This window comes from Littorina saxatilis, unplaced genomic scaffold, assembly GCF_037325665.1.
Source record: "Littorina saxatilis isolate snail1 unplaced genomic scaffold, US_GU_Lsax_2.0 scaffold_574, whole genome shotgun sequence".
NCBI classification, from domain to species: Eukaryota; Metazoa; Mollusca; class Gastropoda; order Littorinimorpha; family Littorinidae; genus Littorina; species Littorina saxatilis.
In genome coordinates, this window is record NW_027128239.1 from 5,001 (window position 1) to 17,282 (window position 12,282).

At 41.3% G+C, this 12,282-nt stretch overlaps 1 long non-coding RNA gene across 1 annotated transcript in view; it reads left to right on the top strand.

The window, feature by feature from the left end:
- Positions 1-12,030, top strand: part of LOC138956615 (uncharacterized) — a 12,457-nt gene extending 427 nt beyond the window's left edge. The window contains exons 1-6 of the long non-coding RNA XR_011452724.1: positions 1-326; positions 911-979; positions 2,122-2,215; positions 3,194-3,364; positions 3,816-3,915; positions 10,098-12,030. The exon at positions 1-326 is cut by the window's left edge and continues 427 nt beyond it. This is a non-coding gene — a long non-coding RNA (uncharacterized lncRNA). The remainder of the gene's footprint in view (positions 327-910; positions 980-2,121; positions 2,216-3,193; positions 3,365-3,815; positions 3,916-10,097) is intronic.
- The last annotated feature ends 252 nt before the right edge of the window (positions 12,031-12,282 follow it).

Genomic DNA, 12,282 nt, shown 5'->3' on the forward strand with positions numbered 1-12,282 from the left:
TTACCGATAGTGGTTAGCTCCGGCAAACAGGGAGATTAAAAAGGTGGGGAGGTTTAAAACTATGCGGTACAGGGGAGAGTGCGTTCAAGGGCGGGCTCTCATGCCCGACTGCACTGAGGAAACTGTGGCCGAGACGGGAGCGAAGGAGGGGCCTGCTTCGGCCGATGAACAAAGAAACTGTGATCGAACAAGTATGGTGTTACAAGGGGAAAGACCCGCAAAGTGAACTTAGTTGCCAAAGCCCGAAGTGTGACGACGGACTCGGTTTCCAGCAACTGTCCACCGACTCAGCGGCAAAATATGAGTTGACACGTCCGAGGTGAAAGGTAATACTCTTCTTATTAGAATGAAGGTCATTGTTTATGACTAAAATACAGTAGAATCACATAATGCACGAAGGAATGGAACATGTACATGGAATAAGATTGTCCGTCCACTAAGACACATTCCTAAAGGTGGAACCAACATCCTGACGGCTATGCAGAGGAAGTGTTCTTTTTAAGAAATGCATTCAAATAAAACAAATAGGGAAATGCCCACTGAACAGAAACACCCAGGCTCCTGATTTTTGGTATGAATCCAAGTTGAGAGAGATCAGCTGAGCTAGGATTTTACATGGAATAAGATCATCCCTCCACTTGCATACAATGTATACAACCAGAAATGAAGATACAGTGTGCTTGATGTGGTGATCAAGTGACATTTTGCTATGAATGTGTTTAAGCAACTAGTAGCTTCTTCAGCGTTAATTCATTAAACAATCACTCTTATTCTTAGCACATAGAGCACATTGAATGAGTGTGTGCATGTGTGTGTGTGTGTTTGTTATTGCAATGTAAGACCTTATAATATAAATATACACAAATTATAACACATGCTGGGATTCTAAATATGTTCTGTTTACTTGCAGGTCTCAGTTATTACCAAGCCCTGCCTCATTCTTCCCGCAACACTGACATGGTGCTGTTGTAGAACACAAGTAAGTCCTTTGATCATTTCCAAAATACACTAGTGCAATAGCTTGTGAGTGCAACTGGTGGTAATGAGAATATTTTACCACAAAAGGCTAAAGTACAAATAACAGATTTATTATGTTGGAAAAAGAAGTAAGCCAGAGCAAGTGATTAGTGTACCAGTTAGCTAGGGTGGATGTATTATATAATTACAATTTACAGTCAGCATAGAATGTTGAGGACAGTCTAGAATTTTTCTCGCCCTGTGAATTCAACTGCAAATCAGATGGCATGAAGAAATCAATGTTATATTATGCTCTGCATTGAGTGAACCATCTCCTGTCATTCTGAGTGACACATCTCTTTAACTGAAAAACATGCCAGTAATTAAATCCAGGCTACATGGGGATGGAAAATGACCCTGGCAATTTCAACCTCTGAATGATTGTGTCTTTGTGTAGCAGGATTATGGATCTTCACAAGCCTTAGTTCATTTGTCTGTACATGTGTATCATGTATGGCGGTATAAGTTAATACTATTAGTCAATTTCAAATAGCAGAGTTATTTTCAGAGCTTTCTAACTTCAAACCCTGTGGAATCTAGACTATAGTTTGTAATTTAAAGGGTATTTTGACTTTGACTCCAAGTTTCTTTCTTGCAAAGTCATTCTTTTCTCATTCAAGGGACTAAACCACTACATGTACTGATGACTGCCTGCATCAGGGTTATAATTTATGAAGAAGTCAAAATGCACAATATATCAGTTTACAATTTAAAGGCCCACTTGCCTTGTCACTACAGTATAATGTGGCTATGCTTTAACATGGAATCCCTCATCTTGGCCACATACAAAAAATTATATATTCAGTGACTGCTTGCTGTGGTGAGTTAAAATGTGTGATGAAATATTTTCACAAAAAGGTACCAAGTGTTGTTAACAAAACTAATTCTTTAACAAACAAACAAAAACCACTCTGCACAGAGAGCATTCAAGCTGATCTATGTTGCTATTCGTCCAAGTAGAGGGATGATCTTATCCCAAGTAAAAGCCTGACAAGATCTGAGACTGTGAAGCAAAATGTTTTTACATGGTAAAGTAAGCCTTTAACGAGCAAGTATGTCTATTGCACTGGGTGTTTTATTATTATTGTATCATTTTTCTTTCAGGTAGTCTCTCTTTAAACTGACTTTCTACACCATGGTGTCTCTGGCAGTGTTATATTGGCAGAAGACAGTTGGAACTGGATTCCTCATTTAGATGGTAGGCATGTTTTGGGCTTTTGTGTTGCTTTGGTGTATGTGTGTGTGTGTGTGTATGTGTGTGTCTGTTCTATACCAGAAATAAACACACTGTTTGCTTGCTGTGGTGAAGTGACATTTTGTGATTTTTTTTTTTAAATGAGCTAGTACAGTTGTAGCTTTTACAGCATTTATTCATAACACAATCGCACTTGGCGCAGAGAGCAACCAGACCGTTCATTGTGGGTATGTGAACAAGTTAAGAGATCATGTCTTATCCCATTTTAAAGCCTGACCAGATCTTAGACGGTGAGCCAAATTGTTTTCATGAGAAGGAATGTGCCTTTCAGAGAAATCTATTAACTACAGTATTACTTTACAAAACATATTTTAAGAAATGAAATGTGTTACAAGTAACAGCCATGGGGGTGATAGCCTGTAGGTGGAATAATAATCTTCAATTGCCCAGAAATGATTGTTATCTGGTCAAGAAATGCAAAGCATTTTGATGTTTGTGACGATTAGTTACTCTTTATCACGTTTGGTCCCTGATTTTGCTGTCCTTGTCTGCGTTGGGCAGGTGTGCGTCCATGATGTCATTGCTATTGAAAACTAATCTGTACTGCAAAGTAAATGTACCCGTACATGACGTACATGGCAGTTGTCAACCGGGGGCCAGCCATGACTGGGACTGATGTATCCACAGGCACTCGACACCAGGTGGGCGGGGCCAGTGGTTGGGGTGTGATTCCCTGCCTTACACCACCACAAAGTGTAGTATCAGCAGACAAGACTGAGCAGAACTTCTGCCCCCCCCCCCCCCCCCTCACCAATTGACCACTCAGTGCCATGTGCCTGCAGCTGTATCATAAACACTTTGTGACAATAGTTGTTACCTCCTTAGAACAGATCTTGTGATGCTCCTCAGTCAGTCAGTGTTTGATGGATGCTAACTGGTATACTTGACATAGTGTTCATATGAAAGTTTTATGTGTTGCAGCTCATCCAGATCACAGGTACACAAAGGAGCTGGTTACAGTGATAACATAGGCACATGGAACTGCTTATGGACTACTTTAGAAAGTGAGCGGTTACAACCAAGACTCTTCCGTCAGGAAGGTCTGCGGAAGGGTGCTTGATCTGTTTCCTCGGACAGGCTTTTCAAGACTAGGTAGGTTAAACCACATGATTGGGCTTTAATTATGAATGCACTTCAAAATTCACTCTATTTCATTATCTTGTACAACCCCCCGCGGGTTAGGGGGAAGAATTTACCCGATGCCCCCCAGCATGTCGTAAGAGGCGACTAACGGATTCTGTTTCTCCTTTTACCCTTGTTAAGTGTTTCTTGTATAGAATATAGTCAATGTTTGTAAAGATTTTAGTCAAGCAGTATGTAAGAAATGTTAAGTCCTTTGTACTGGAAACTTGCATTCTCCCAGTAAGGTAATATATTGTACTGCGTTGCAAGCCCCTGGAGCAATTTTTTGATTAGTGCTTTTGTGAACAAGAAACAATTAACAAATCTTCAATAGTACTGACCAAAGAAGAAGGTTTAATTGTGTGATCATGATTTGATACATATGCTTGACCCTGAAGATGTTTTATTTGTTTTGTTTCAGAACAAAGTTTGGTGAAGTAGAAGCTACCGCTGTAGGCTGGTGTAAGGCTGAAGAAGAACCTCTGACAAGTCAATTTTCAAGCAACTGAGCACGAACCCAGGTACAAGACACAGAGCTCTCTTTCTATCGGTCTGTTATTCATAGAATGACACTAACAGTGACACAAGTAAATAATCTGTATCATTGTCTTGACCTCTAGAAATTTGGTAGAGAATAAGATGACTGATAGTATTATTTTGATTATTTCATGGTCATTACAGTGGCCTCCACCCCTGCCCCTTTTAAGACACCCCAATCTAAGACTCCTTCCTATTAATGACCCTGTTTTCGCAGACTTCTTGTTCATAACATCTGTAAATTCACTCCCATTTTAAGACTTGCTCCATTTGGACTTGGACTGGGTGGCCGAGTGGTAACGCAATTGCGCTCGGAAGCGAGAGGTTGCGAGTTCGACCCTGGGTCAGGGTGTTAGCAATTTTCTCCCACCTTCCCTAACCTAGGTGGTGGGTTCAAGTGCTAGTCTTTCGGATGAGACGAAAAACCGAGGTCCCTTCATGTACACTACATTGGGGTGTGCACGTTAAAGATCTCACGATTGACAAAAGGGTCTTTCCTGGCAAAATTGTATAGGCATAGATAAAAATGTCCACCAAAATACCCGTGTGACTTGGAATAATAGGCCGTAAAAAGTAGGATATGCGCTGAAATGGCTGCGATCTGCTGGCCGATGTGAATGCGTGATGTATTGTGTAAAAAAAAATCGATCTCACACGGCATAAATAAATCCATGCGCCTTGAATATGTGCACGATATAAATTGCATAAAATAAAAAGATAAAATAAATCCCTGCTCTTAGAACTGTACCCACGGAATACGCGCGATATAAACCTCATATTGATTGATTGATTTTAAGACCTGATTTTGCTTATTTTGGATTTCGAAAAAGAGAAAAACAAATTCCCACTCTGTACAGAATTAAGCCAGGTTCATGATTTTTGTATGGACCAAGTTGAGAGATGGCATTTGTATAGGCCTGACCAGATCTGAGATGTTGAATCTAATTGCTTACGAAGAAAGCATTGTGTCATTATAGGCACACTACTTCTCGTCACCGTCTCAGTTCTGGCCAGGCTTTAACATAGGATAAGCTCATCCCTCAACTTTGTCACATATGAACAATCGACACACTGACTCTTGCTGTTGTGAGTTGACATTTTTTGATGAATTTATTTCTGGAAAAGGCACCATGCAGTGCTGTTTCAGGGGTGGGACTTTTCCGCGGATTTCCGCGGACACAACTTACGAATTCTGCTGGAGTAATCTATTTTTCCGCGTCACATTTCATTACAATATCTATGACTTGTTGACTGAATGATTTGGAGAGACGTGGAGATGAAACAGAACACTGGAGGCTTGAGAGTTAAATTGTGCTGACTGAAAGCTCCTGATAACTAATAGTAATTTTGAGGGGGGGGGGGGGAGGTTGGGGAGTGTGGAGAATGTCTTTTTTGTCAGATTGCACAGATTTTAATGTACCATTTAACCAAAATTCAGGGTAACATGCCCCCGAACCCCCTGGAAAAAAAGGGATTTCCTCCTTTTTCATCACAAGAGAGTCCCACCCCTGTGTTTACAGAATTCCTTGTTTAAAACTATCACTGTGCACAGAGGGAAGGGGGGGTGTATTTGACCACCCCTGTGTTTACAGAATTCCTTGTTTAAAACTATCACTACCCCAACGACAGCTGACCAGTCTCTACGAAGCTGCCATTAAGCGGAAAGCTCTCAAAATTGTCCGTGATCCGATCCATCCTCTCAACCCCTGTTTCGAAATTCTCCCTTCAGGTAAACGTTATAAGGTCCCTTTGGCACGCAAAAACCAGTTTAAAAAGTCATTCCTGCCTTCTGCAGTCACCATTTTAAATTCTTCTCGCATCACGTAGAGGCTGGTCGGCTGGGAAAAAACAAACAATGTGTACATGTGAAGGTGTGTGGGAAATATTTGTAATGTGATTACTCGGCTGTGAAACCCAACTCCTGTGATATGAGAGGGTAAATTTACATAGTGCAATATCATATTTGATTGTATCCCTTTTATGTTTTATGTTTTATGTGTGTCGTCCTATACAATTGTTGTTATAATCGTTTACAGGCAGACAGGGTGTGCCGAAGAAAAATTTCCATTTTTATGTAATATTTTAATGGACAATAAAGTGCTGTTATTGTTATTGTTATTGTTATTATTATGCACAGAGGGAAGGGGGGGGGGTGTATTTGACCACCCCTGTGTTTACAGAATTCCTTGTTTAAAACTATCACTGTGCACAGAGGGAAGGGGGTGGTGTATTTGACCACCCCTGTGTTTACAGAATTCCTTGTTTAAAACTATCATTGTGCACAGAGGGAAGAAGGGGGGGTGTATTTGACCACCCCTGTGTTTACAGAATTCCTTGTTTAAAACTATCACTATGCACAGAGGGAAGGGGGGGGGGGGGTGTATTTGACCACCCCTGTGTTTACAGAATTCCTTGTTTAAAACTATCACTGTGCACAGAGGGAAGGGGGGGTGTATTTGACCACCCCTGCGTTTACAGAATTCCTTGTTTAAAACTATCACTACCCCAACGACAGCTGACCAGTCTCTACGAAGCTGCCATTAAGCGGAAAGCTCTCAAAATTGTCCGTGATCCGATCCATCCTCTCAACCCCTGTTTCGAAATTCTCCCTTCAGGTAAACGTTATAAGGTCCCTTTGGCACGCAAAAACCAGTTTAAAAAGTCATTCCTGCCTTCTGCAGTCACCATTTTAAATTCTTCTCGCATCACGTAGAGGCTGGTCGGCTGGGAAAAAACAAACAATGTGTACATGTGAAGGTGTGTGGGAAATATTTGTAATGTGATTACTCGGCTGTGAAACCCAACTCCTGTGATATGAGAGGGTAAATTTACATAGTGCAATATCATATTTGATTGTATCCCTTTTATGTTTTATGTTTTATGTGTGTCGTCCTATACAATTGTTGTTATAATCGTTTACAGGCAGACAGGGTGTGCCGAAGAAAAATTTCCATTTTTATGTAATATTTTAATGGACAATAAAGTGCTGTTATTGTTATTGTTATTGTTATTATTATGCACAGAGGGAAGGGGGGGGGGGTGTATTTGACCACCCCTGTGTTTACAGAATTCCTTGTTTAAAACTATCACTGTGCACAGAGGGAAGGGGGTGGTGTATTTGACCACCCCTGTGTTTACAGAATTCCTTGTTTAAAACTATCATTGTGCACAGAGGGAAGAAGGGGGGGTGTATTTGACCACCCCTGTGTTTACAGAATTCCTTGTTTAAAACTATCACTATGCACAGAGGGAAGGGGGTGGGGGGTGTATTTGACCACCCCTGTGTTTACAGAATTCCTTGTTTAAAACTATCACTGTGCACAGAGGGAAGGGGGGGTGTATTTGACCACCCCTGTGTTTACAGAATTCCTTGTTTAAAACTATCATTGTGCACAGAGGGAAGAAGGGGGGGTGTATTTGACCACCCCTGTGTTTACAGAATTCCTTGTTTAAAACTATCACTGTGCACAGAGGGAAGGGGGGGGGGGGTGTATTTGACCACCCCTGTGTTTACAGAATTCCTTGTTTAAAACTATCACTGTTCACAGAGGGAAGGGGGGGGGGTGTATTTGACCACCCCTGTGTTTACAGAATTCCTTGTTTAAAACTATCACTGTGCACAGAGAGAAGGGGGGGGGGGGGGTGGATTTGACCACCCCTGTGTTTACAGCAGAATTCCTTGTTTAAAACTATCACTGTGCACAGAGGGAAGGGGGGGGGGTGTATTTGACCACCCCTGCGTTTACAGAATTCCTTGTTTAAAACTATCACTACCCCAACGACAGCTGACCAGTCTCTACGAAGCTGCCATTAAGCGGAAAGCTCTCAAAATTGTCCGTGATCCGATCCATCCTCTCAACCCCTGTTTCGAAATTCTCCCTTCAGGTAAACGTTATAAGGTCCCTTTGGCACGCAAAAACCAGTTTAAAAAGTCATTCCTGCCTTCTGCAGTCACCATTTTAAATTCTTCTCGCATCACGTAGAGGCTGGTCGGCTGGGAAAAAACAAACAATGTGTACATGTGAAGGTGTGTGGGAAATATTTGTAATGTGATTACTCGGCTGTGAAACCCAACTCCTGTGATATGAGAGGGTAAATTTACATAGTGCAATATCATATTTGATTGTATCCCTTTTATGTTTTATGTTTTATGTGTGTCGTCCTATACAATTGTTGTTATAATCGTTTACAGGCAGACAGGGTGTGCCGAAGAAAAATTTCCATTTTTATGTAATATTTTAATGGACAATAAAGTGCTGTTATTGTTATTGTTATTGTTATTATTATGCACAGAGGGAAGGGGGGGGGGTGTATTTGACCACCCCTGTGTTTACAGAATTCCTTGTTTAAAACTATCACTGTGCACAGAGGGAAGGGGGTGGTGTATTTGACCACCCCTGTGTTTACAGAATTCCTTGTTTAAAACTATCATTGTGCACAGAGGGAAGAAGGGGGGGTGTATTTGACCACCCCTGTGTTTACAGAATTCCTTGTTTAAAACTATCACTATGCACAGAGGGAAGGGGGGGGGGTGTATTTGACCACCCCTGTGTTTACAGAATTCCTTGTTTAAAACTATCACTGTGCACAGAGGGAAGGGGGGGTGTATTTGACCACCCCTGTGTTTACAGAATTCCTTGTTTAAAACTATCATTGTGCACAGAGGGAAGAAGGGGGGGTGTATTTGACCACCCCTGTGTTTACAGAATTCCTTGTTTAAAACTATCACTGTGCACAGAGGGAAGGGGGGGGGGGTGTATTTGACCACCCCTGTGTTTACAGAATTCCTTGTTTAAAACTATCACTGTTCACAGAGGGAAGGGGGGGGGGGGGTGTATTTGACCACCCCTGTGTTTACAGAATTCCTTGTTTAAAACTATCACTGTGCACAGAGAGAAGGGGGGGGGGGGGGGTATTTGACCACCCCTGTGTTTACAGCAGAATTCCTTGTTTAAAACTATCACTGTGCACAGAGGGAAGGGGGGGGGGTGTATTTGACCACCCCTGTGTTTACAGAATTCCTTGTTTAAAACTATCACTGTGCACAGAGGGAAGGGGGGGGGGGGTGTATTTGACCACCCCTGTGTTTACAGAATTCCTTGTTTAAAACTATCACTGTGCACAGAGGGAAGGGGGGGGGGGGTGTATTTGACCACCCCTGTGTTTACAGAATTCCTTGTTTAAAACTATCACTGTGCACAGAGGGAAGGGGGGGGGGGTGTATTTGACCACCCCTGTGTTTACAGAATTCCTTGTTTAAAACTATCACTGTGCACAGAGGGAAGGGGGGGGGGTGTATTTGACCACCCCTGTGTTTACAGAATTCCTTGTTTAAAACTATCACTGTGCACAGAGGGGGGGGGGGGGGGGGTGTATGTGACCAAGTGAAGTGCATTGCTACATAATAAAATGAGCAAATCCGTCCCGTGAAGAAAACTTCTGCTTACTTAATTGTCAGATTTGCCAAGGCGTGTACATGAAATAAGATTATCATTCTAAATGCTGAATCAACATTCTGACTGTTTCCTATGAAACCAGGCTTGATTTTTGGTATGAATCCAAGTTAAGGGATAGCATGTGTAAAAGCAGAATTGTGTACAGAGGCAGCTTTGTGTTATTAAAGGCCGGCTGCTTTTCGTGAACACAGTTTGGCTCACATCTCACATCACCTGCCAGGCTTTTTAAAAAAAAAAATGTTTTACCATGGGATAAGACTATCCCTCCATTTAAGCACATACCAGCAATAAACACAGTGGTTACTTGTGATGAACTAGTGGCAAGACAAATGATTTAAGCATCACATAACCTTCCTAAGTGAAGTCAAGTTATGTGTCTGTGCCAGTGTGTGTGTGCATGTGTGTGTGTCAGCATAGAATGTTGAGGACAGTTCGATGGTAAATAACCCTGACAATTTTAGCCTATGATTGTGCCTACATTGTGGCAGGATTGGATGTGGATCTTCAAAAGCCTAAGTTAACAAAAAAGTATGTAAAAGTACATTTTGAATAGTAGTTTTTTTCTCAGAGGGAAGATATCACAAGATATGATCGTTCCACTGCATGTATGCCACATAACTAAAACAAAAATTAAATGTTATTTTAATCGTCTTTTGGGTAAAACAAATACACCATCAATATATTATAATAATGATCTTGCTTGTTTACAGATGGACAACAGCTACTGCCAGGACCAGGTTACACATAAAGAAAACAGTCAACACTTGGCTGGTGCTGCAGCTTCTTTGATGTCTATTTTTTTTTTTTTTAAAAGACAGACAGCTACCAGCTCATTCAAGACCATAGCCCCATCTTACTCACGCAGAACAGACAGCCATCTTTCGCCTTTGCACAGAACACTGCTGTCTGAAGGTACACATCAAAAGGATAGGTTTTGCACCTACAGCGTGCGACTGTGGCTAGGGTAGGAAGAACAGACTCTGCAACACGTTCTGAGAGGGTGGCCTTTTCTTGCCACCCGTACCCCTGTGCAACAAGACTTGGCCAGAGAGCACACATCCAAATGCAAACACTGAACACTGAAGAGGAAGAAGAAGAAGAAGGTGCCCACACAGAAGGACATAAATCTACTTTAAGGGCACACAAGTTTACAGCAGTTTATTGAATTGTAGCAGATTATAGGGAGAAAATGAACAAGCTAAATAGGCTGTACAGTACTTCACTTGAACAATGTATAAAGTTCCCTGTATTAAGAACATTTACAGATCACAAGACATTGTGTTTTCTTTTGTTTACAATACAAATGTTTCATAATAAAAAGATGTGCACTAGGCAAGATCCTTAAAATGTAAAACTAGTAGTGTGACAATTTTGAATTGTTCAGAGATGGTTTTTCTTCAGTGGTAAATGTTTTAGCTTTTTTTATAAGATCCCGTTAGTGAAGCATACTATAAAACCTTGACCTTCCAAACTGTGTTAGCACCCTGGGCTGCGATCATTGTGTTGAGCTACTTAAAGGCACAGTGCAGCTTACAGCCTTCGTTTTGCGTTTTTGTTGCAGCTGAGTGCATTTACAGTTCAAAAATCCTCCTATGGTAGTAAAACTACCCAACGACGACATCTGTGAAGCTCGACAGTTTCTTGTTCACGCGAGTGCATAAATTAACCTAGTTATTACGTGGTGTTTGGTCGGAGTTCGATTCAACTGAGTGATTCCGGCCTCCATTTTGTTTTATACAAACTCATGATGATGTCTGACATAGTTTGCTAGTGACGTGTCTTTTTGTGCATGATGTGGTGATCTACCTGATCTAAATTTAGATCCAAAAATAGGTCAAGACCAGCCGGGTCCGAGTACGAAATTGATTCGTAAAAAAATCGCAGTTCTTGACTCTTTGGGTGCAAGTCAATGAAACTTGGTAGTTCTTCTAACAGATAGCTGCCTGAGGTATGACTAAAAGCCCCAGGGGCTCCGTGCACCTGAATTTGACAAGTTCAGTACCTTCAGCAAGCGCAAGTACAGTAGAGAAGCGCTTGACACACTGAAAAAGGCCTACTACGAGCAAAAGAAAAAGAAGAAGTGATGCATGTGCTTTTGATGTAATCTTCTTTGACATTATGATGACTACAAAAACTGACTGATGTGTTTTGTTTGTGAATGATGGATATATGTGCATGATTGCGTTTCGCAGACACAGTTGTCATGTGCGTTGTAATTGGCGACGAATGCTGGATGATTACTATTTTTGTACCAGGATTACTATTTTTGGGGCTGAGCATTACTCCAAAACACTTATGGGGGTAAACAGGTCTGCAGCACAACTACAAATGTAGAAATGTCGTCTGCATTTTGTATATTTTAAAAGGTTATTTTTGTGCACAGAACATACATCTGCAGGGAGGTTTGGAGGGTGAAGTTAGGATCTGTTAGGAGGCATACAGCATCACACTCATTTTGTGTGTGTGTATTTTGTGTTGACAGATAAGACACTGTCATTCCAGCAGAAACCTGTGGTGATGCACATTTTATTGAAGTGACCAGCTGAAATTGTATGTACGTTGTTATGAAATTGACAAATGATCCCTGCTTTGCAATCCTGGGTTAATGATATTGCCAAAATTAAAACGTGGAGGAAAAAGTGAGTGTAAACCTATTCTTGTGGTGGTGGTGGTGGTGGTGTGTGTGTGTGTGTCTGGTTAGTGTGTGTTTGAGTGTGTGTTAAACAAACAACACCAAACCTACATCAAACAAGCACAACAAAAACAAATTACACAAAAAAATGGCAAAAATCAGAATATCAACTGAGAAAAAAAACCGTGGCTGAATGCAATACTTATTATAACTTAAAAAGTAAAAGTGTGCGTGTGGATGTGTGCGTATGTTTGAGTGTTTTA